The 23,452-nt window shown below is 45.3% G+C and overlaps 1 protein-coding gene across 1 annotated transcript in view; it reads left to right on the forward strand.

The window, feature by feature from the left end:
• Positions 1 to 489: 489 nt before the first annotated feature.
• LAMP5 (lysosomal associated membrane protein family member 5) overlaps positions 490 to 23,452 on the forward strand; it is a 37,546-nt gene continuing 14,583 nt past the window's right edge. The window contains exon 1 of the mRNA XM_068279628.1: positions 490 to 509. The gene's annotated coding sequence lies outside the window, so the exon portion shown is untranslated. The remainder of the gene's footprint in view (positions 510 to 23,452) is intronic.

Consider the following 23,452-nt stretch of genomic DNA (forward strand, 5'->3'; position numbering starts at 1 on the left):
GAAACCAACACAAGGATGGTTGCTGTTTTTACTTGGTTACAACTGTGTAAAATATCTGCAATATGATAAGATAACAAGAGATTAACTAAATTAATAGACCTGGCAAGTCAAGTCAACAATTCTTTGTTTTCAAAGACATGACTTTGGTGCACAAATATAATACCGTTTTGGGTTAAAGACTACAAATTCATGTTTTTATGTTTATTATTTGTTTATATTACTGCACTTTAGTTAAACAATTATATGGGATATGGCATAAAAAAACTGTTCTTTAATGTTTTTAAAACAATATTTTGTTTTTAGGCAACTGTTATTTCTTAAAAATATTGAACTATGTTTCCTTGCGACCATTGCTACTATCTACTGACTGGTGAGCAGATCTACTCTAAATTCACAGCCAAAATTTAGATTTCCGAATAGGAGTTAACAGCTTATGTGCAGCCACGCCCAATTCAGATCCCCAACAGTTCCTGAGCTACTAGCTGAGATGGATAAAGCAGGTTAAATAGGTGAGCTGCAATTGTTTGCTAACATCTTTGCAATGTATATAGATGTTCTGGAAGGATTTTTTAAAGAAAAATAATGAAGTATGTTTGTAAATCTTTACAATATGGGAAAACAACTACGCTAAAAAGAGTACTTGTCAGTAGAAATTGACCAAGAAATCCTTTTTTTAAGTATATGATTATCTCTTGTAAATTATCATGCTTAGTTTTTCTATTTTTGTATACTATATGCATTTTTACTGGCTTATTGTTATATATAGTAATAATATACAGATGAAAAAGAGTTTAACTATTTCATCCTACAAATATATATATATATTGGCCTTTATGATTAAAAAGAGAATCAGTTGGTCTTATTCACGTGTAATTGTAATTGTTTACCTTGCATTTTGTGCAACACTATAGTAGGTGTGATGGCCCTATAGTATTAATATTGTTTTCATGAAATTATTGGGGTTATTTGTATTGCTTTTATGTAGAATTCATCCCTCTGAACAGCAATATGCTGTGCACATGTGAATTCATGTACAATATGTCCACTTAATTATAACAGAAATACAATTTCCAGAAAATAAAAAAAAAAATATATTTTCACTCCTATATTTCTGGCCATTCAGTTACATACACATATTTTTGTCATTAAGTATTGTACCATTTTTTTCCCCAGTATTCTTGCTATTATGCAGATGTTCATAGCAGGCCCATTTCCAAGGTGGCTTTTAAAGTTCATTTTAAATTAAAAAAGAAAATCTTTATATTGAAACCCTTCATTATAGAGACTAGTTCTTCACAATTACATTCACGCTAATGGGCTTGGATGCCCTGAGAGCATTATTGTATTCCATGCGTTTAATTAAACAAACCATGTAGGGAGCGGCTCAAAAATAATTTTTATTTTCGTACCTGTGTGAGAGGTTAGTAAAAAAAATTTTTTTTTGTTGAGATAAATATTCCTTGTGTAGAAAGAAGTTCAGTGTAGCCATCCTCTGTGTCCTGGAAGGTCTTTGAGCTGGTCGTAATTGCTGATTTTATGTGTTTGTCCCATGCTGTAGTTCTGCCTCGAGATAAATACTGGCCAGTGTCAGGTATTCCCCTTAGCTGTCCTCACTGATTAGTAAGTTACTTCTTGCTGTTACTGTGTCTTCATCATTTTTGGCTTTCATTGCCCTTCTTTCACATCCTCTGTGCCATCAGCATCTTTGTCTCTCCAGCACTATTCAGTGAATGTGTCCTGTTCAAAAACAGTGTGCTGAGTGTATCACATTGACTGTTCACTCCACTCTGCCTCATTGGTTTCTAAAGCCTCGCTACCTGCATCTCCCATCACAAATCATCCTAAGAGCTACCAAGGCCAGCCCACATTCTACACACTGAGTCTGGCATGCCAAGGGGGATATGCTAATAACTGATCACTGGACCAGCTAAAGCGCTCATTTGAAAAGCTGGCATTGTGACACTGCAAGATTAAACATTCCAACTTAAGTTCTGTGCTGTTTTCTAATTGATGCAATAATATAATGTTTCAGACAGCAAATCAAAAACTGTACAGCAGGAGGTCCAAAAAATGTATAACTGACAGTCAAGCAACTATATAAAATCAGGCTACATTTATTAAACAAAATACAAAAAGAGAATTTTCTTTCTATTCTATTTAAAGTGAACCAGAGGTGAGAGGGATATGGAAGCTGCCATGTTTATTTCCTTTTAAATAATGCACATTACCTGGCTATCCTGCTGCCCCTAATACATTAAGCTATAGACCCTGAACAAGCATGCAGATCAGATGTCTATGACAAATCTGACAAAATTAGCTGCATGCTGGTTTCAGGTATGTGATTTAAACCCTGCTGATCACAAAGATCAGCAGGACAGTTAGGCAAGCAACTGGTATTGTTCAAAAGGAAATAAATATGGCAGGTCGGCAGCCTCCATAGGTCTTACTCTTCAGGTTCCTCTTAAAATTGAATTGTCTCACTTCATACTATAGTTAATTTGAATCAGAGACTAGCATTGCAAATAGGGACCATGCTAACATAAAGACTACCTCTGATCGCAGGAGCTACTACAAGGCAGTGATGAGTACTACATATAGGGAATGCATGCTCTACAGAGGGATACTTACCATTACTAACCACTAGAATAGTGACACCACAGTTCACACTGGGAAAGGCAACTATTGGACATAAATCAGGTCACAGATGGACATATGAATACATAACTACTAGACACTAGTGTTGGGCGAACAGTGTTCGCCACTGTTCGGTTTCTGCAGAACATCACCCTGTTCGGGTGATGTTCGAGTTCGGCCGAACACCTGACGGTGCTTGGCCAAACCGTTCGGCCACATGGCCGAACTAAGAGCTCATGGCCGAACGTTCCCCGAACGTTCGGCTAGCGCTGTGATTGGCCGAACGGGTCACGTGGTTCGGGCCCGAACGCGCTCTGATTGGCCGAACGGTCACGTGGTTCGGGTAAATAAATACCCGAACCACGTCATATCTCCGCCATTTCTCTGTGGGTTTAGCTTTGGGTAGGCAGGCAGGGTAGTTCGCTCTCCAGCCACGCTAGCCAGGGTCCCCCCCAGTCATTGTGTGTCGCTGCTGGGAACAGTAGTACACCGCTCGCTCAGCCACACTATATATATAGCATTGTTTACTGCCACTGTGTACCTCGCTCAGCCACGCTATATATAGCATTGTGTTTTCTGACACTCTGTGTACACGGCTTAGCCTGGCTATATAGCATTGTGTGTACTGCCACTGTGCACCTCGCTCAGCCACGCTATATATAGCATTGTGTTTTCTGACACTCTGTGTACACGGCTTAGCCTGACTATATAGCATTGTGTGTACTGCCACTGTGCACCTCGCTCAGCCACGCTATATATAGCATTGTGTTTTCTGACACTCTGTGTACACGGCTTAGCCTGACTATATAGCATTGTGTGTACTGCCACTGTGCACCTCGCTCAGCCACGCTATATATAGCATTGTGTTTACTGCCACTCTGTGTAAACCGCTCAGCCAGACTATATACCATTGTTTACTGACACTCTGTGTACACCGCTCAGCCAGACTATATACCATTGTTTACTGACACTCTGTGTACACCGCTCAGCCAGACTATATACCATTGTTTACTGACACTCTGTGTACACCGCTCAGCCAGACTATATACCATTGTTTACTGACACTCTGTGTACACCGCTCAGCCAGACTATATACCATTGTTTACTGACACTCTGTGTACACCGCTCAGCCAGACTATATACCATTGTTTACTGACACTCTGTGTACACCGCTCAGCCAGATTATATAGCATTGTTTACTGACACTCTGTGTACACCGCTCAGCCAGACTATATTGCATTGTTTACTGACACTCTGTGTACACCGCTCAGCCAGACTATATACCATTGTTTACTGACACTCTGTGTACACCGCTCAGCCAGACTATATACCATTGTTTACTGACACTCTGTGTACACCGCTCAGCCAGACTATATACCATTGTTTACTGACACTCTGTGTACACCGCTCAGCCAGACTATATACCATTGTTTACTGACACTCTGTGTACACCGCTCAGCCAGACTATATACCATTGTTTACTGACACTCTGTGTACACCGCTCAGCCAGACTATATACCATTGTTTACTGACACTCTGTGTACACCGCTCAGCCAGACTATATACCATTGTTTACTGACACTCTGTGTACACCGCTCAGCCAGACTATATTGCATTGTTTACTGACACTCTGTGTACACCGCTCAGCCAGACTATATACCATTGTTTACTGACACTCTGTGGACACCGCTCAGCCAGACTATATACCATTGTTTACTGACACTCTGTGTACACCGCTCAGCCAGACTATATACCATTGTTTACTGACACTCTGTGTACACCGCTCAGCCAGACTATATACCATTGTTTACTGACACTCTGTGTACACCGCTCAGCCAGACTATATACCATTGTTTACTGACACTCTGTGTACACCGCTCAGCCAGACTATATACCATTGTTTACTGACACTCTGTGTACACCGCTCAGCCAGACTATATACCATTGTTTACTGACACTCTGTGTACACCGCTCAGCCAGACTATATACCATTGTTTACTGACACTCTGTGTACACCGCTCAGCCAGACTATATACCATTGTTTACTGACACTCTGTGTACACCGCTCAGCCAGACTATATACCATTGTTTACTGACACTCTGTGTACACCGCTCAGCCAGATTATATAGCATTGTTTACTGACACTCTGTGTACACCGCTCAGCCAGACTATATTGCATTGTTTACTGACACTCTGTGTACACCGCTCAGCCAGACTATATACCATTGTTTACTGACACTCTGTGTACACCGCTCAGCCAGACTATATACCATTGTTTACTGACACTCTGTGTACACCGCTCAGCCAGACTATATACTATTGTTTACTGACACTCTGTGTACACTGCTCAGCCAGACTATATACCATTGTTTACTGACACTCTGATTCTGCTGGGAACAGTAGTACACCGCTCGCTCAGCCAGACTATATAGCATTGTGTTTACTGCCACTCTGTGTACACCGCTCAGCCACACTATATAGCATTGCGTACTCTGCCAGTCAGTGTGTATATTGCTGGGATCAGTAATACTCCACTCACCGTCAACCACTATATGAGCTCAACATGAGTTCCCCAGAGACCTCCGCTGTGAGCAGCACTCCCAACAACAGCAACAGCCAACGCCCCACGCAAGCTATAACATCCACCCCAACAGCCAGTGGTCAGCAGCAGCCCTCCCCGGAGGAGAACGTTGTGTCCATCGGTCCGTCGCCAGAGCGATTAATGAGGGCTGCCATTGAGGAGATGATGGGGCCTGATGTGGAGGAGGAGGTCTGGCTCAGGCCAGCATCCCAAGTTAATGTTGAGGACGATGAGGGGTCTGTGTCTGGGGATGTTGGGGTGGCAGAGGTGGTGGGTGGGTCAGACTCAGGAGAAGAGTTGTATGATGAGGATGATGATCGGGACCATCTGTATGTGCCTCAGAGTCCGACCCCGGAAAACATGTTGTATCGTGTGTTTAGGTACTAAAATCTGCGTTCCCTCCCAGTAGTGTTGGGCGAACAGTGTTTGCCACTGTTCGGGTTCTGCAGAACATCACCCTGTTCGGGGTGACTATATAGCAGACTATATAGCATTGTGTTTAATGCCACTCTGTGTACACGGCTCAGCCACACTATATAGCATTGTGTTTACTTCCACTCTGTGTCTGCTGGGAACAGTAGTACACCGCTCACCAGCCACTGTATAGCATTGTGCTCTGTGTCGCTGCTGACAATAGTGGTACACCGCTCACCCACCACTGTATAGCATTTCTGTACTGCCACTGTACTGCTGCCAGTCAGCGTGTACTTTAAGGATAAGTGAAATGAGGAAGAAATCCGGTGAAAGAGGGAGGGGCAAGGGAAGAGGTGTTTCCCCTGACGGTTCACGTACAGGCCACAGGGGAGCACCCAAGAAAACCCACTCAATACCGCCCATGTTGTCCAGGACAACAACCCTCACAGATCCAAAAGAACAGGACGAGATAATTACTTGGATGACCTCGCAAGCGTCCAGCAGTGGGTTAAGCAGCACCAGCACATCACGCACGAGGTCCGAGTCCTCAGCCAGTTACAAGGAGCCAGTGGGCACAAAGCTGACACAACCGGCAGCGACACCACGCACACAACTGCCAGATAACCAGACGATGTTGGAGTGAGCTGCGCAGAGGTTGTTCTGGGGAGCTCTACTCCATGGCGGCGGCCCCCCACAATGACATATGACGAGTTTGAGGAGATGGAAGAGGAGGGTATGGACAATGTGGACATAGACCCAGATTTTGTTTGTGAACGAGAACATCGCCGTCGTAGCAGCAGCACAGATGAGTCTGTTGAGGAACCCACTGCTGCACGAGTTCGCCTTGTGCCACAAGGTAGGCGGCGCGCAATTTCAGGCACCGCAAGCATGGAAGTTCAAGTGAGAGGCAAAAGAGGCGCAAACAGAAATCGCCAGCAAGGCAGGTGCTCCAAAGTCTGGGCTTTCTTTGAAGACTGCACTGAGGATGTTACCATGGCGATTTGCAAGGTGTGCAAGACCCGCCTGAGCAGGGGGAAAAGTATTAACAACCTCTCCACCACCAGCATGAGCCGCCACATTCTATCCAAACATCCCACTCTGTGGGCAAACGCGGCAGGACAGGGTACCACCAGCAACACTGCCTCCCTTGGGTTCACCAGACTCACCATCAGACTCGCCTCAGCAGCAGCAGTAGCCCAGCCATTGCGTGGTTCACAACATTCACAAACATCAGACGATGCTGACACTGTCACTTTCCGGACTAGTGCTCTTGAGGTCTCCCAGTGTTCATCAAACACAACAACCAACAGCCCTTTGGTGTGCAGCCCTACGGTTGAGTTGTCTGTCTCTGAGATGTTTGAGCGCAAGAGGAAATTGCCAGCAAATGACCCCCGGGCCGTGGCAGTAACAGCCAGCCAGCATAGCCAAGCTTCTGGCCTGCGAAATGCTGCCATATCGAGTGGTGGAGACAAACAGCTTCAAGGGCATGATGTCAGTGGCCATCCCACGTTACGTGGTTCCCAGCCGCTACCACTTTGCGCGCTCTGCAGTGCCTGAGTTGCATGAGCACGTGGTCAGCTAAATAACCCGAAACTTGAAGAATGCCGTTGCCTGCAAGGTTCACCTCACCACTGACACCTGGACGAGTGCGTTCGGCCAGGGTCGATACATCTCCCTTACCGCGCACTGGGTGAACCTTGTGGAGCCTGGCAGCGATTCCTCACCTGCTACGGCGCGGGTGTTGCCCAAGCCGCAAACAGCTGCACCGCCGTCCCTCCCACTGGATAACAACAGCAGCACCTACCTCTCTGACTCCTTCTCCTCCAACGCATCTCAAAGCTGTACCTCATCCGGAAACGCTAACCCAGCACCAGCAGCAGTAGGATCGTGGAAGCAGTGCAGCACAGCTGTTGGCATGCGTCAGCAAGCGTTGCTGAAGCTGATCTGCCTTGAGGATAAGCAGCACACAGGGGAGGAAATTTGGAGGGGAATAAAGGAACAGACGGATTTGTGGCTGGCACCGCTGGACCTGAAACCGGGCATGAAGCTAGACACCTGGCACGAACTGGCAATGTACGCAATAGAGGTGCTGGCTTGCCCGGCAGCCAGCGTTATGTCGGAACGCTGTTTCAGTGCTGCCGGAGGCATCGTCACAGATCGGCGTATCCGCCTCTCCACAGAAAATGCAGACCGTCTGACTCAAATTAAAATGAATCAATCCTGGATTGGAAACGACTACGCAACACTCCAGGACCCCAACCAAGTAACATGACCAATGAACATCTGGGATGGTTTAGCGTTTCCGGTCCCTGTTTATTGAACCTCTCATCTGTATTACATTTATGACTGCATGGCGGCAAAAAGCATTGCTGCTATATCCGCACGCTTTTTGTCCTCATGCAAGGCCTGGGTTGTTGTGTCTCAAAAAGCATGGCCTTCTTCTCCTCCTGCGCCTGCTCCTGTTCCATCACGTATGCTGCTGCTGCTGCTGGGTTAGCGTTGCCGCCCGGTCCCTGTTTATTGAACCTCTTATCTTTATTACATTTATGACTGCATGCATGGCGGTACAAAGCATGCTATCCGCACGCTTTTTGTCCTCATGCAAGGCCTAGGTTGTTGTGTCTCACAAAGCGTGGCCTTCTCCTCCTGCGCCTCCTCCTGTTCCATCACGTGTGCTGCTGCTGCTGCTGCTGGGTTAGCGTTGCCGGTCCCTGTTTATGGAACCTCTTATCTTTATTACATTTATGACTGCATGGCGGTACAAAGCATGCTATCCGCACGCTTTTTGTCCTCATGCAAGACCTGGGTTGTTGTGTCTCACAAAGCGTGGCCTTCTCCTCCTGCGCCTCCTCCTGTTCCATCACGTGTGCTGCTGCTGCTGCTGCTGGGTTAGCGTTGCCGGTCCCTGTTTATGGAACCTCTTATCTTTATTACATTTATGACTGCATGGCGGTACAAAGCATGCTATCCGCACGCTTCTTGTCCTCATGCAAGGCCTGGGTTGTTGTGTCTCAAAGCGTGGCCTTTTCCTCCTGCGCCACCCTCCTCCTGTTCCATCACGTGTGCTGCTGCTGGGTTAGCGTTACCGGTCCCTTTTCCTGGAACCTCTTATATGTATTACATTTATGACTGCATGCCGACAAAAAGCATGTTACCTGTGCAAAGAAAACAGACATTTTCCGCATTTAAAAGACAGTTTTCCCTTTGAAACTTTAAAATCGATTTTCTCAAAAACTATAAGCTCTTTTTGCTAAATTTTGTTTTCCTCTTGTACCCACTCCCAAGGTGCACATACCCTGTAAATTTGGGGTATGTAGCATGTAAGGAGGCTTTACAAAGCACAAAAGTTCGGGTCCCCATTGACTTCCATTATGTTCGGAGTTCGGGTCGAACACCCGAACATCGCGGCCATGTTCGGCCTGTTCGGCCCGAACCCGAACATCTAGATGTTCGCCCAACACTACTAGACACATGGAGTAATTCTTGCTTATTTTAGGGACAACATTTAAAAAGAGTGGAAGAGATCAAGGGCTTGATTCACTAACCGGCGCTAAGCCGGTTAGTGTGCCTTATCTAAGTTAGTGTGCCTTAACTGAGGTTAGTGTGCCTTATCTGAGTTAGTGTGCCTTATCTGAGGTTAGTGTGCCTTATCAGAGGTTAGTGTGCCTTATCTGAACTTAGTGCCCCTTAAGTAGCTTTGTGCACACTAAAAGATGCACAAAGCTACATCGCACACTGCACGATAACATCGCACCCGCTATACTGTACATGATGCGACCTTAAGGTTGCATAGGATGCGACCTAAACGGCGCATCAGTGCACCGTTATCGTCACATCACATCGTCACCGACTTTACGGTTGCATCATATACAGTATAGCGGGTGCAACGTTATCGTCGCACCGCGCGCAAAGATCGACGCATTACGCAGTGCGCGATGTAGCTTTGTGCATCTTTTAGTGTGCACAAAGCTACTTAAGGGACACTAAGTTCAGATAAGGCACACTAACCTCAGATAAGGCACACTAACTCAGATAAGGTTAGCACTGTAGTTTGTGCCCACTAAGTGATAAGGCACACTAACCGGCTTAGTGCCGGTTAGTGAATCAAGGCCCAAGACTTTGTACATGGGTCTGCCCCTGAGGGGATGTGCAGGGAACCACAGACTGTCATGGCTGTCTGCACATCAGAAACCATAATCAACTCCATTCAAATGAATACTGTCGTTTTTAGTATTTGTATGTATATGTTTCCCTGTTTATCAGCAGAAAATGCACTTTATCTTAGCAGAACATGAGTGGCAAAAACATTTTGTTCACCTGTGTCCATGCACATTTCCGTGAATATGGAACTTGGAGAAAAATATGCAGAGTACTCTAGGGCTCATATGTAATACATTTTTTAGTTTTCTCCCAGGAGATAATTTTTATCTTCTCTTTAAACTAACTTTTCAGCATTTTACAATGGAAAAGTACCCAAGCATTGATGAAAAAGTACCATCAAATTTATTTTGAGTATTTTCTTGTTTGCTGGTGGCTTAAAAGGCATTTTATGTTGTGAATATATCACCTAGGAGTAATCTCAGGAGAAAAAGTGAATTGCATATGGGCCTAGGACTCCATAAAACTATTCACCACCCATTGAGCATGCAAGCCATTTTACATTAGAGCTACATCAACCCACATGGACTTCACTATTGGGGATAGGGGGGGTTGTTGTTGAAGGAGTTGGCTAAGGTGTCTGGCAAGGAAGGATGGAAAATCCCTATTTAAATATTGTGCTGAGGATCTAATCAAGTAATGGGAGGGGCCAGCAGGAGATTCAAGTATGCTGACTCTTGGGTTCCAAGTCAGTAGTGGTGAAGAATGCAATAACAATAGACATCCTATCGTAACCACAACAATATTTCAGAAGTAGAGCAGAACCTGCAAGGCTAACTAAGTGGTTTATTATCCCTCCCAAAGCCATTTTATGTATATAAAATTATTATATATATGTGTATGAGAGTATGTGTATGTGTGTATGTATAGTGATTGCAAGTGTTCTCATTCAGGGGCATTTAGTTTATGGTATTTTTTTTAAATTATTTATGTTCTTTGTCATTTAGCACATCAACAGTAAATCAGGCCCATGGAGTGACTACCACTTCTGCCAGGAGTTAATGATCGATAGATAGTCCCCAGGGACTGACATTGAATGGAACAAGCACTAACTGTATCTGTGACGAGAAATTAAGGACCAGTAGGCACAAAGGCCCATGTTCATTAAAATGTTCTCCTATTTTTTCTCCCACCTTACCGTATCAAATCAATAAAATACACTTTAAGCCCCTAACAAGCAAGAATATACTCAAAATAATCTTAAGATATTTTTTAACTGCTTTATCAATCATGTTCAATTGTTGCTAAAGTGCTAAAAAGTTATTATTTTTTTTAGAGAAGATGAAAAGCAGAATACTCAGCAGAAAAGTTAATTAAATAAGAGCCAAGAACTCTATGATTGCAAGAGCCAAGAAATGACCAAATGGATTGTACAGTACACGACAGCAGCAAAAGATTGACAGTCAGTGCAGTCACTATCTGTAATACTAATTTATTTCCTTCTGGGAAGCTTTGGGGAAGAATTGTGACCACAAAGTGGGGAATCCCCACATCAGTGTTAAGATCAACATGGCTCTGACACTAACCCAGCATTTAGTGACCCAGTAACAATCATGTGACAACTGATAGTCCATAGAGTCAAAAGCTTACTGTCTCTCCAGAATAGCCAGCAATAAACCCAGGAACAAGATATTTTCCTGTGTACCTTTTGTACTGGCACCCCATTTGCTGTGGTTTCAAGGTAAGACTTATGGGAAGACCCGTAAAGGCCAGGGCCTTGGGCAGAAAATACAGAGGGGTGGCACAACTCAGCAGAAATAAGAATATCCAAGTAAATCATCTCTCTGTGTCCACAGCCACCCTACTGAGCTTAAATTCCAGAGTTCCTTGCATCTCCCTCACTTCCTGGGAGCACAGCATCCTCTGCTGCATCTGCTGTCACCTGATGTTCCAGTTCTCAGTATAAGCAAGACATACAGGCTGCAGTGATTAAAGCCTGGATCGTAGATAGTGGAACCAATGATCGGAGAGTTTTCCTGCACACATTCACTGACCACAGATAGGGAATATCAGCTCAACTTTAGCCCAGCTGTCAGGCAGTAGTATTATTACTGGTTAGCGCTGTTAATGACCTGAGCCCTGCATTCCTCCTTCTCTCCCTCTGCACTCTTCCCTCTTTAAATGTGTGGCTATTTTTTCTTAGAGAGGTTTATGGCAGCTGAAGTCTCTGTGATCCAATTTAACCCCCTCCTGCCTCATTATAAGAATTGTCCCTGTCTTGTTTTAAATAAACCTGCTAAGTGCTAAATTGTCACTATATTTAAAGGGCACCTGAGCAGACACTACATCTATGCCAGTGTGTGTATCATGAGATGCTTCTATTTACCTGTTCTCAATTCTGGATGGGATTCTCTCTATTGGGCTGCGCTGCCTCCAGCTTGTTGATCTGATTGCAGTCAGTTGCACTGGTGAAGATGAAGTGCATGCTCTATCCACTCATGCTCCCTGTAGTGTCCCGTTCTTTCCTAGATGGACACAGCAGCTGAGGCCAGGAGTGTTATGGGTATGCATGCTTGGGAAGTTCCGCTCATACCCAAGATTCATTTCTCAAGTATGCATGCCCAGAACACTATCGCCTGCTATTCACATTTGGGAAGGAGCACAAAATTACAGGAAGCACGAGAAGACACATCAAACACCGCTTCTTTGTCGATCGGGGGTGGGGGGTTGGGGCAGATCAGCACAACGGACAGAGCCCATTTAAACCAGGGATTGCTAGTCATGGTGTTGGACAGAATGCTGTTGAATGGGGAGTGGCTGGGAACAATGGACCTTGGGTGCTAGAACATACAAATTTGGCCTTGGTTGAATTTAAAAATCTAATTTATGCCTTTAGATCACTTAAAAAGAAGAAGAACATTATATTTAATCACTAAGATCCATCTTCAGAGTACAATAATGGCACTGTAGTCTTGTAAGAATAAAAAAATAATATCTCTTATTTCTAAAATGCCACTACCTGGGAACCCCCAGGTGTTCTGCTTACTGAATGTTGATGCAGGTTTCAGTTAAAATGATGTTTCCTACTTTTTGATAATAAAAACGAGTCTGCATGGAAAGGTGACTTATCTCTACTGGAACATGACCACTATAGCCAGGTGGTGATGACCTCAGCTACATCCAGGGAATATGCACTATAGCACAAACACACTGACTATTGCTAGCAGCAGAGAACAGTCACTACTAGAGCAAGAGGGAAACCTCTTAGGCTGCTTACACAGTGGGACGTTACAGGCGCACGTTAGAGCAGCCTGTAACGCAGCCCAACTCACAGTAATGAAAAATCAATGGGCTGTTCACAGTGCCCACGTTGCTTTACAGTGTAACGCTGGACGTTCAAAGAGAGTGCAGCATGCTGTGCGTTATAGGTGGTTTTAGCTGCATTAGACTGTTTGCACATGCTCAGTAAGGGGAGAGTCTGCTTTTGTTCCTAGCCACATGGCTAATTAATATTCACTGCACTATAGTGTTGTCCAGATCATGAACAGTTCAGATCTTTTTTGTGAGTCGAATCATCCGGATCATCACAATGAAGGATTCGGTTCACGGTGGATGTCTGGAAGAAACAATAACTGCAGCTTCTGTGCACAAGCACAATCTTCCTGCTGCATCTCTCCCTTCCCCATTAGCACCCTCAATGTGCCCTCATTCTCCTGCACCTCTCACTCTGCTGCACCCCTGCTTCCTGCTTCCCTAGTAAAATGATTCAAAGATTTGGTTCAAAGATCCGGATCTTTTCAATGATCCGATTCAAATCATCCGAATCACTGAAAAGATCCGGACTTCCCAGGATAGCACCAAGAGCCTCATAATGCGGCTCAATCTGACGTCCAACTTCAACACCACCATGCGTTGCATTAGGGGCACGCTATGCGACCTTAACGTCCCCTAAAACGCGACGTCTTGGTGTGAAAGAGGCCTAAAACAGGAAGTGACCATCCTAGTACACGGGGAGTGAGCACTGCCTGTAGGTGAGTATTCATCACTCTGCTATCTCCATACCAGCTAAAAGAGAGCTCACAGGTCATAAGGCCACCATAATTATACCAAAATCAATTTATTAATTACAAAAATACAAAACACAATCCGCTAAATAGAAAACCCTCAATATAGCAAATTCTTCCCAATTTGCTATATTGAGGGTTTTGTATTTAGGGGATTGTGCTTTGAATTTTTGTAATTAATAAATTGATTTTGGTATAATTATGGTGGCCTTATGACCTGTGTGCTTATATTTAGTTGATCTATTGTTGTTTAGGTCGGCCGCACCCCTTATCTTTTAGGGTATATTAACCAATTCATTTATGAGGCACCATTGCACCTCTCACTATTTAGAACCAGCTAAAAGAGAGTCTGAATTTATACTTGTTTTCCCCTAAGCCGTTATGTTTTGCCTCCCATTTACCAAATAAAGTAGGCATTGTAAAATCATAGAAGAAGATTGTAAATTAAGTTATACTGATTTGTACATTAAGTTATTCTGTTAATTGTTCAGATCAGTATAGTCTCCTTCCTAATTGCAGTCTTTGTTTAAATTCATTAATTTAATTCATCAATAATGTAATCATTAGGGTATATTGATTTTACTGGCTTTGAGAGCAAAGCCCACTCATTCTATCACATGGGATTCACTTGATCAGTCCCCTATGTGGTTTAAAAGGGGAATAAGTCCTTTCTGACTCTTAAACTGAATACTCATGTCCCGAGGCAGGAAGATGGATCCCAGCGATGTCCCATGATGATGAACGTTCTCTGATCTATCTCCCTACTGGTGGGTTCGCATGATGTCACACCACGGCACATGATGGAGAGGCTTCAACAAGACTTCAAGCGATCATGGTACATTGCACGGGAGCCATCAGGGATCTTAACCAATAATGCCCCAGAAGGCAAAAAAACTGCGCTCCACAGCACTCTTGATAGGACCTGTATAAATATACACCACAAATGTCACCAATTGTATAGGGGATCCGCAGACTTTACTTGAGTACACACTCTTCCGTTACAATCCAACCAGAGAAAGAAGTTGCGATCACAATCCTGATCTCAGCATGAGTATAGGATTTCCCTGCAAAGAATCCAAATATAGTGCAATATTGTTTTCAATGAACCACCCCGTGATTCACTTCACACAGCTGTGCAAGAGATAACCTCCACCACAGAACAGAAGAAACAGGGGGGTATTTTTTCACCCCCTTAGGCCTCTTGCACACTGCATGCATTTCAGATTCCGATTCCGCTTTTTAATCTGTTTTTACATCCGATTCCGATTCAGATTTTTAATCTTAACTGCATGCTGCGTTTTTTGATCCGTTTTTCTGTTGAATGTATTCAAGGAAAATCGGAAACGGAATCGGAATCGGAATCGGAAAACGGATTTGCAGTGTGCAGGGAGCCTTAGTGAGTCTCACTCACCGGAAAGTTTCTTGAGTTTCAGCGTATAGGCCCTCCAACCTGGGCAACAACTGTATGGGACCTTTTAAATATAAAAGAGCGGGACTCGCATAGTGTAAAAAATCTTCCACATTTATTGCTAAAATCCTTATAAAATATGCGTACCAGATTGAAGTTTTTCACAAGCATTTTATCTATGGTGCCAGCACCGACGCGGTCGGATCTCCGCTGCACGCCACAGTCCCGCCTGGATCACTTCCTCCTTCCGTCCCTCGTGACTCCTTAGCTCCGCCCTACGCGTTTCGTCATTTGACTCATCAGGGGCATCTATGCTGGCACCATAGATAAAACGCTTGTGAAAAACTTCAATCTGGTACGCATATTTTATAAGGATTTTAGCAATAAATGTGGAAGATTTTTTACACTATGCGAGTCCCGCTCTTTTATATTTAAAAGGTCCCATACAGTTGTTGCCCAGGTTTGAGGGCCTATACGCTGAAACTCAAGAAACTTTCCGGTGAGTGAGACTCACTAAGGGGGTGAAATAATACCCCCCTGTTTCTTCTGTTCTGTGGTGGAGGTTATCTCTTGCACAGCTGTGTGAAGTGAATCACGGGGTGGTTCATTGAAAACAATATTGCACTATATCAGGGATCTTAACCAATTCAGGACCGGCCGCCTAACCCCCCTTAAGGACCAGGCATTTTGCGGTGGAGGGGGGTGCGTGCGTTTGGGGGGGGTCGGGCGGCCAGATCCTGTCTGTGGCTGGCTGGGCAGTGTCCCCCCCATGGTGGCAAGTGTCCCCCCTTACGCCAGCAGCCATCACTCACCTTCCAGGCTCCAGCGATGAGCCGCAGTAGCCCCCTTCTTCTCCATCCGGCATCTCCGCTCCAAATGACGTTCAGGTCGGTTCGCTGCTTGATGACGTCATCAAGCCGGGACCCGGCGCTGACGTCAGACGGAGCAGAGATGCCGGCCAGAGCAGAGGGGGGCGCCGATCGTCGCTGGAACACCAGGGAGGTGAGTGGATCCTCTTCTTTTTCCCCCGGCCACCGCCGCTGTCAAAGTGATCACTACGCAATGGCTGCTGATTACTGAGGGGCGATGCCAGATGTCCTATGACAGCTTAATCTCCCCTCTCGGGTGCGCACGATCGCGTCTGGATGGTTCTTTAGCGCGGACGTTGAATCAACATCCAGTCAGACCGGTAGCACCACCTGCTGGACATTGATTCTACGTCCATGGTCCCCAAAAGGTTAAAGATCCAATCCATGATAGTGATAGCCTTTAGTTACCTACTTACACACCCACACATACACTCCCAAGGGAGCATATTTAATATATGTTTAAACAGTAAAAAACTAAATGAAAACCACAACCTGAATCATGCAACTCTCTTATTTACAATTTTGGAGGCACTTTGCTTACACCTGCCTCTTTGGAGAACAACATAGCAAATGATTACTAACTATGAGGAAACTCTTTTGGCAAGATTGTACAATCAAGATTGTATTATTGATCGGCTCTAGGGATGATCAATAAGGTGCAAATAATTTCTCCTATCATTCAAATTTCAGGGTGTAAATGTTATGCAGCTTGAAATCGGACAAATAAAAATTGACAGGAAGTTATTCTAATTTGTCCAATTTCAAGCTGCATATGATTGAGATGAAATTTGAATGCATCTGATTGATTATCCCTAATCAGCACCTTGACTATTTCAGCCGCACAGACGTGGGTCTCACATCCGTGGCTGTTGCAGCTACAGCCGCAGGGACGTGAGACTCATGTCCGCGCAGTTTGGGGGGCTGTACGCGATATCATGCGGTTCCATGATCGGAATGGTCCCGAAGACATGGGGGATTGGTGGCAAGTGAGAGAAAACCCACGAGAATGATCACAAAGTCACTCAATACCCAAGTTTGTGAGCTTTGTGGTCCTTGGTATCAATACATTGTATATTCACATAGAAATTAAACAAATCTGATTGGCTTTTTGTGGCTCCGCCCCTTTCAAGAATATTAATCCCAGTCACCTAGCAACCAACTATGCACATTTTTAGAACCCTGCCCTTAACGGTGTAAGAATAGCTGCAGTTTATATTTTCCCAGTAAAATTTGTTTTTGGCTCCGCCCACTTTTTGTAACCTTGACACACAGTCACTCAATGACCGAGCTTTTGAGTTCCTGGCATCAAAAATGTGTGAATAGAAGCAGTTTATCCACCAAAGAAAACTGATTGGCTGTATGTAGCTCCACCCCGTTTAGTTAATTTAAACCCCAGTCACCCAATGACCAACTGTAGCAAGTTTAAAGCCTCTGCCATTAACAGTGTAAGAATGGACAACAGTTTAGATATTCATCCTTGAAAATCAATAGGTGAATTTTTATTGGTTGTTGTAGGCTCCACCCTGAATATTAATCTCATTCACCAAGTGACCAAGTGTGGCAATTGGTCAAGGCATTTTCGAGTGATCGCGGCACATACATATATACATACACACATACATCCGATTTTATATATATATAGATTTATGTTGTTTTTTTCAAACTTTTTTTTTATTTCATTCAGGCTGGGATGATCTATATTAAGTGTGACGTTTGTTTATAGCACAACTTACTTGTCTGACAATACTTAAATAAAGATGTTTCTTCGAATGCTAATATTCCAACGTGGTGCAAATTTTAGCAGTCAGAGGTCCCCCTCAGTATTAGATTATCATATATCCCCCCCCCCCCCCCCAGAGTAGCTAGCAAGAGCCCCCTCTACTAGTATTAGATATTCAAAGGACCCCCTCTGCCCCAGTATTTGGCAGTCAGAGGTGCCCCCCAAGTATTTATTAGTGGCTTCTCCCCCTTCCCCCTCGCCAGTATTAGGTAGTCAGAGGTGGCATACACAACCAGTCAATCTTCTCAGCACAGACACAGATACTTTATGTATCAATTGCCAAATTCATGCCTCCAGGAAGTGATGCTTCCTGTCAGACATGAACATTGACTTAGACCTGAGCAGGTCTAAACATGCTAACACATGTGTTGTGCTGCTACCTCTGGGGGTCTCCAGTGGTGTAGCAATAGGGATACTGAGACTGCGACAAGAGATAGCCCGAACCTCTTATTTTTGGTTCGCGAACCTCCGCAATCGTTCGCAAACATGCGAACGTCCGCGAACCGCAATAGACTTCAATGGGGAGGCGAACTTTGAAAATTAGAAACATTTATGCTGGCCACAAAAGTGATGGAAAAGATATTTCAAGGGGTCTAACATCTGAGTTTTTGCATGGATTAGTGGGATACATGCCAAAAGTCACAGGGAAAAATCTGGATTTGACGCAAAGCAGCGTTTTAAGGGCAGAAATCACATTGCATGTTAAATTGGAGGCCTAAAGTGGTGCTTTAAAACATCTTGCATGTGTATACATAAATCAAGGAGTGTAAGTAGTGTACTGCTTCACACTGACAGACCAAACTCACTGTGTAACGCACCGCAAACAGCTGTTTGTGTTGTGACGGCCGTGCTGCACTGGTGCACACCATGGCCAGAGTGCAGATGATGGCGGTTTTCAAGCCCATATGGTCGGGCTGAGGTAGCTCAATGACAAAACAGCAGTGACTGAGTGTCCAGCTGATCGAATTTGGTCTGTCCACAATGAAGCAACGACCTTATTATCTATCTTCTGGGGTCAGGTGTGCCCCCCAACCCCAACACACTCATATAGCCGGCGGTCATTGCTTTTTTGTCATCAAGCCCCTTCACCACGGCAAGGTAACAATCACGAAGGGGAATTGACACATGTACATGCCTTTTGTTTTGTTGTTGCAGCTGCAGTGCAGCCAGAAAAATTAGGCAGGCATGTGGACGCACCATAAAAATTATTATAGCGGCCGCTGCTAGCAGCGGCCTTAAAAATTCAGGAAACCGCCTGGAGTCTTGGACCCTGTTAGTGGTGGCGGAGAAGGCAGTCAAGCGGCCTGCAGGCAGAGACGCTGTGTGGGGACCGACTTAGTCTTTGGGCAGGCAGTCACACGGCGTGCAGGCAGAGATGCTGTGTGTGGCTACTGACTTAGTCTTCAGGCAGGCCTCAGCGTGCTTTGCAGACAAGGCAGATGGTGGTCAGATGGACATTGACCTAATGCATCCATGGTCAGAAGGACCCTTAACCCAATGCTGTGTGCCAGAGATGTCACCACTTTCTTTGCTTTTGTGTGCTGCTTTTCCTCAGGTAGTCATCCCATTGCAGTTTGTGCTTTGTAATCATGTGCCTTCGTAAGGTAGTTGTCCCTACGCGGGTCTTGGTCTTTCCACGGCTCAATTTTCGGTGGCAGAGAGTACAGATGTCATTGCTCTCATCTGAGGCAGACACAGAAAAAAAATTCCACACAGCTGAGCCCTGTGATGATGGCACTTTGGTGATGGCTGCCAACGGAGTGTTAAGTGGGGTGCCAGAATCAGAGCAGGAGGAGGAAGATATGTCACACTTCCGTGCGGAAGCTGAGGAAGATGAGGTGTTCTGTGTTAAATAGTCAACTACGTCCTGACAATATTGGGGGTTGATAGTCACACAGGTGCAGTGAACAGGTATGCAGGGATTGGTATTACAAATTTGCAGCTGTCACACACAGGTACCGTGAACAGGTGCAATGACTGGTGGTATATTACACTGCTTGCGCTCACTTAGGTAGGTAGGTAGGTGCACTGAACAGTGAACAGGTGCAGTGATTGGAATTACAAATGTGCAGCTGCCTGACACACACACACACACACACACACACACACACACACACACACACACACACACACACACACACACACACACACACACACACACACACACACACACACACACACACACACACACACGGACTGTGAACAGGTGCAATGACTGGTGGTATTAACTATGCGTGCGCTCACGTAGGTATAGGTAGGTAGGTGCACTGAGCAGTGAACAGGTGCAGTGATTGGGAATTTGGGATTACAAATGTGCAGCTGTCTGTCACACACACAGGTAGTCACTGAATGTGCTGGGCCTGGCAATGGCACAGTAGGAATTACCAAGGCTGTCTATGCAACACAAGTGTCTGTGGGACACACACACACACACACACACACACACACACACACACACAAAAGATCACAAGAACAAGATTAGCTCTCAAAAGAGCTGTTGAGGGGTGCTTTTTTAGCAATAAGAATCAGCAAGGCACAAGCTAACAAGTCTACAAGAGCCTAACTAAGCTTCCCGTATGTGAGTCTATAGCAGCTTTCCCTTCTCTAATTACTGCAGGCACACGAGTGAGTGAATTACCTGACGCTGCCTGCCTTTTATAGGGGGGGGGGGGGCTCAAGGAGGGAGTGTAGCCTAATTGGCTACAATGTGCCTGCTGACTGTGATGTAGAGGGTCAAAGTTGACCCTAATGATGCACTATGGGGGCGAATCAAACTTCCGGAAAAGTTTGCGGTTCTCAGCGATCATGGACCATTGAAGTTTGCTGGTCCCAGTTCGCCGGCGAACCGTTCGGGCCATCTCTAACTGTGAACCGCACCGGGGCCCTTGAACCAGAAAGGGCGCAGAGGGGCCCTCCCTCAACCACTGCTCTTTATTGGTCCTGTGCTCATAATAATGACTTCTATACTGTAGATGCTGTGAATAATAGTAATCATTACCAAACTATTTACAATCCCCTTCTTGAATCTTTGACACTGTGCTTGTCCTTAGCAGGTTTTAGTGCACCGTATCAATTGTTGTGTATACAGTGCTTGCGGGGGCCCAATGTAAAACATGCACTAGGGCCCATAGCTCCTAAGCTATGCCACTGTGTGTCTGTATGTGCTCTGGCTGCTAATGAGTGTGTGTGTTCATACATTGAGCTTGATTCACTAAACCATGATAATTCATATCACGGCTGTTTTTGTGCACATTTTCGCATTTGGGCGCGATCGTGAATTTTCGTGCAAATTGCGAATTTTCGCATGAAAAGGTGAAGATATTTCGAATGAAAATTCGTGATTGCGAGTGAAAATTTGCGATTGCGCACAAAAATTTGCGATCACGCGCAAACGCGAAAATGTGCACAAAAACGGCCATGATATGAGTTATCACGGTTTAGTGAATCAAGCCCAGTGTGTGTATGTGTGTGTGTGTGTGTGTGTGTGTGTGTGTGTGTGTGTGTGTGTGTGTATGTGTGTGTGTGTGTCTGAGCAATGCTCTTATGTTATGGGAGATGGGGAGCGAGGTTTTATGCTATGGTGTTGTCCTACAGCACCTTGGCCTCGCTCCCCAGAGATGTGCGTGCACCCGCCCAACATCCGCGTCTATCTTCATTTGGGGGTCTCCTTTTAATAAGGAGAACCCCAGAGCTCCCCGTTGGGCCACCGCACATAACTGCAGAACATCCCTAGGTGGACCGTCGCACCTGTCAATTTGCCTACTGCTGCTGCTGGACATCTGCCACCTCTCGCTGCAAGTCCCGATGCTGTAATTACAGTGCATCTCTCACCATAAGTACTGTCTCTTGGAGCACTGGTAAAGCATCTTTGAAGTTCCCACCGGGGCTCCCCATTAGTCCACTGTCTGAGCCAATGAAAATTGTCCAGACAGTGAATCATGAATGCTTTGATAGGGCTCTGACAGACAGTAATTACAGTGAGAGATATACTGTAATTGCAGCAACAGGACTTGTGGCCAAGGGGGGCGGATGTCCATTGGAGGTAGGTAAATTGACAGGGGTGACAGTGCAGCAGCAATGTGTGGCGGCCCAACGGGAAGCTCTGGGGGTCTCCTTATTAAAGGAGACCCCCAGATGCAGCGGTGGAAGGTGGTGGTGGATGTTCAGCATTTTGCATGGGCATCTTTGGGGAGCGAGGCCGAGGGACAGCACCACAGCGTAAACCCTTGCTCACCATCTCCCATAACATGGGAGCATCGCTCAGACACATACACACACACACATGTACACACACACACACTGTATGAACACACACACGCACTAGCAGTTAGGCAGACACACACACACACACATGCACACACACACACACACACACTGTATGAACACACACGCACTAGCAGTTAGGCAGACACACACACACTGTATGAACACACACACGCACTAGCAGTTAGGCAGACACACACACACACACACAGACACACACACACACACACACACACACACACACACACACACACACACACACACACACACACACACACACAAAAGATCACAAGAACAAGATTAGCTCTCAAAAGAGCTGTTGAGGGGTGCTTTTTTAGCAATAAGAATCAGCAAGGCGCAAGCTAACAAGTCTACAAGAGTCTAACTAAGCTTCCCGTATGTGAGTCTGCAGCAGCTTTCCCTTCTCTAATTACTGCAGGCACACGAGTGAGTGAATTACCTGACGCTGCCTGCCTTTTATAGGGGGGGGGGGGGGGGCTCGAGGAGGGAGTGTAGCCTAATTGGCTACAATGTGCCTGCTGACTGTGATGTAGAGGGTCAAAGTTGACCCTAATGATGCACTATGGGGGCGAATCGAACTTCCGGAAAAGTTCGCGGTTCGCAGCGATCATGGACCATTGAAGTTTGCTGGTCCCAGTTCGCTGGCGAACCGTTCGGGCCATCTCTAACTGCGACCGCACCGGGGGCCCTTGAACCAGAAAGGGCGCAGAGGGGCCCTCCCTCAACCACTGCTCTTTATTGGTCCTGTGCTCATAATAATGACTTCTATACTGTAGATGCTGTGAATAATAGTAATCATTACCAAACTATTCACAATCCCCTTCTTGAATCTTTGACACTGTGGTTGTCCTTAGCAGGTTTTAGTGCACCGTATCAATTGTTGTGTATACAGTGCTTTCGGGGGCCCAATGTAAAACATGCACTAGGGCCCATAGCTCCTAAGCTATGCCACTGTGTGTCTGTATGTGCTCTGGCTGCTAATGAGTGTGTGTGTTCATACATTGAGCTTGATTCACTAAACCATGATAATTCATATCACGGCTGTTTTTGTGCACATTTTCGCATTTGGGCGCGATCATGAATTTTCGTGCAAATTGCGAATTTTCGCATGAAAAGGTGAAGATATTTCGAATGAAAATTCGTGATTGCGAGTGAAAACTTGCGATTGCGCACAAAAATTTGCGATCACGCGCAAACGCGAAAATGTGCACAAAAACGGCCGTGATATGAGTTATCACGGTTTAGTGAATCAAGCCCAGTGTGTGTATGTGTGTGTGTGTGTGTGTGTGTGTGTGTGTGTGTGTGTGTGTGTGTCTGAG

Source organism: Hyperolius riggenbachi, chromosome 4 (genome assembly GCF_040937935.1).
Source record: "Hyperolius riggenbachi isolate aHypRig1 chromosome 4, aHypRig1.pri, whole genome shotgun sequence".
Taxonomy (NCBI): Eukaryota; Metazoa; Chordata; class Amphibia; order Anura; family Hyperoliidae; genus Hyperolius; species Hyperolius riggenbachi.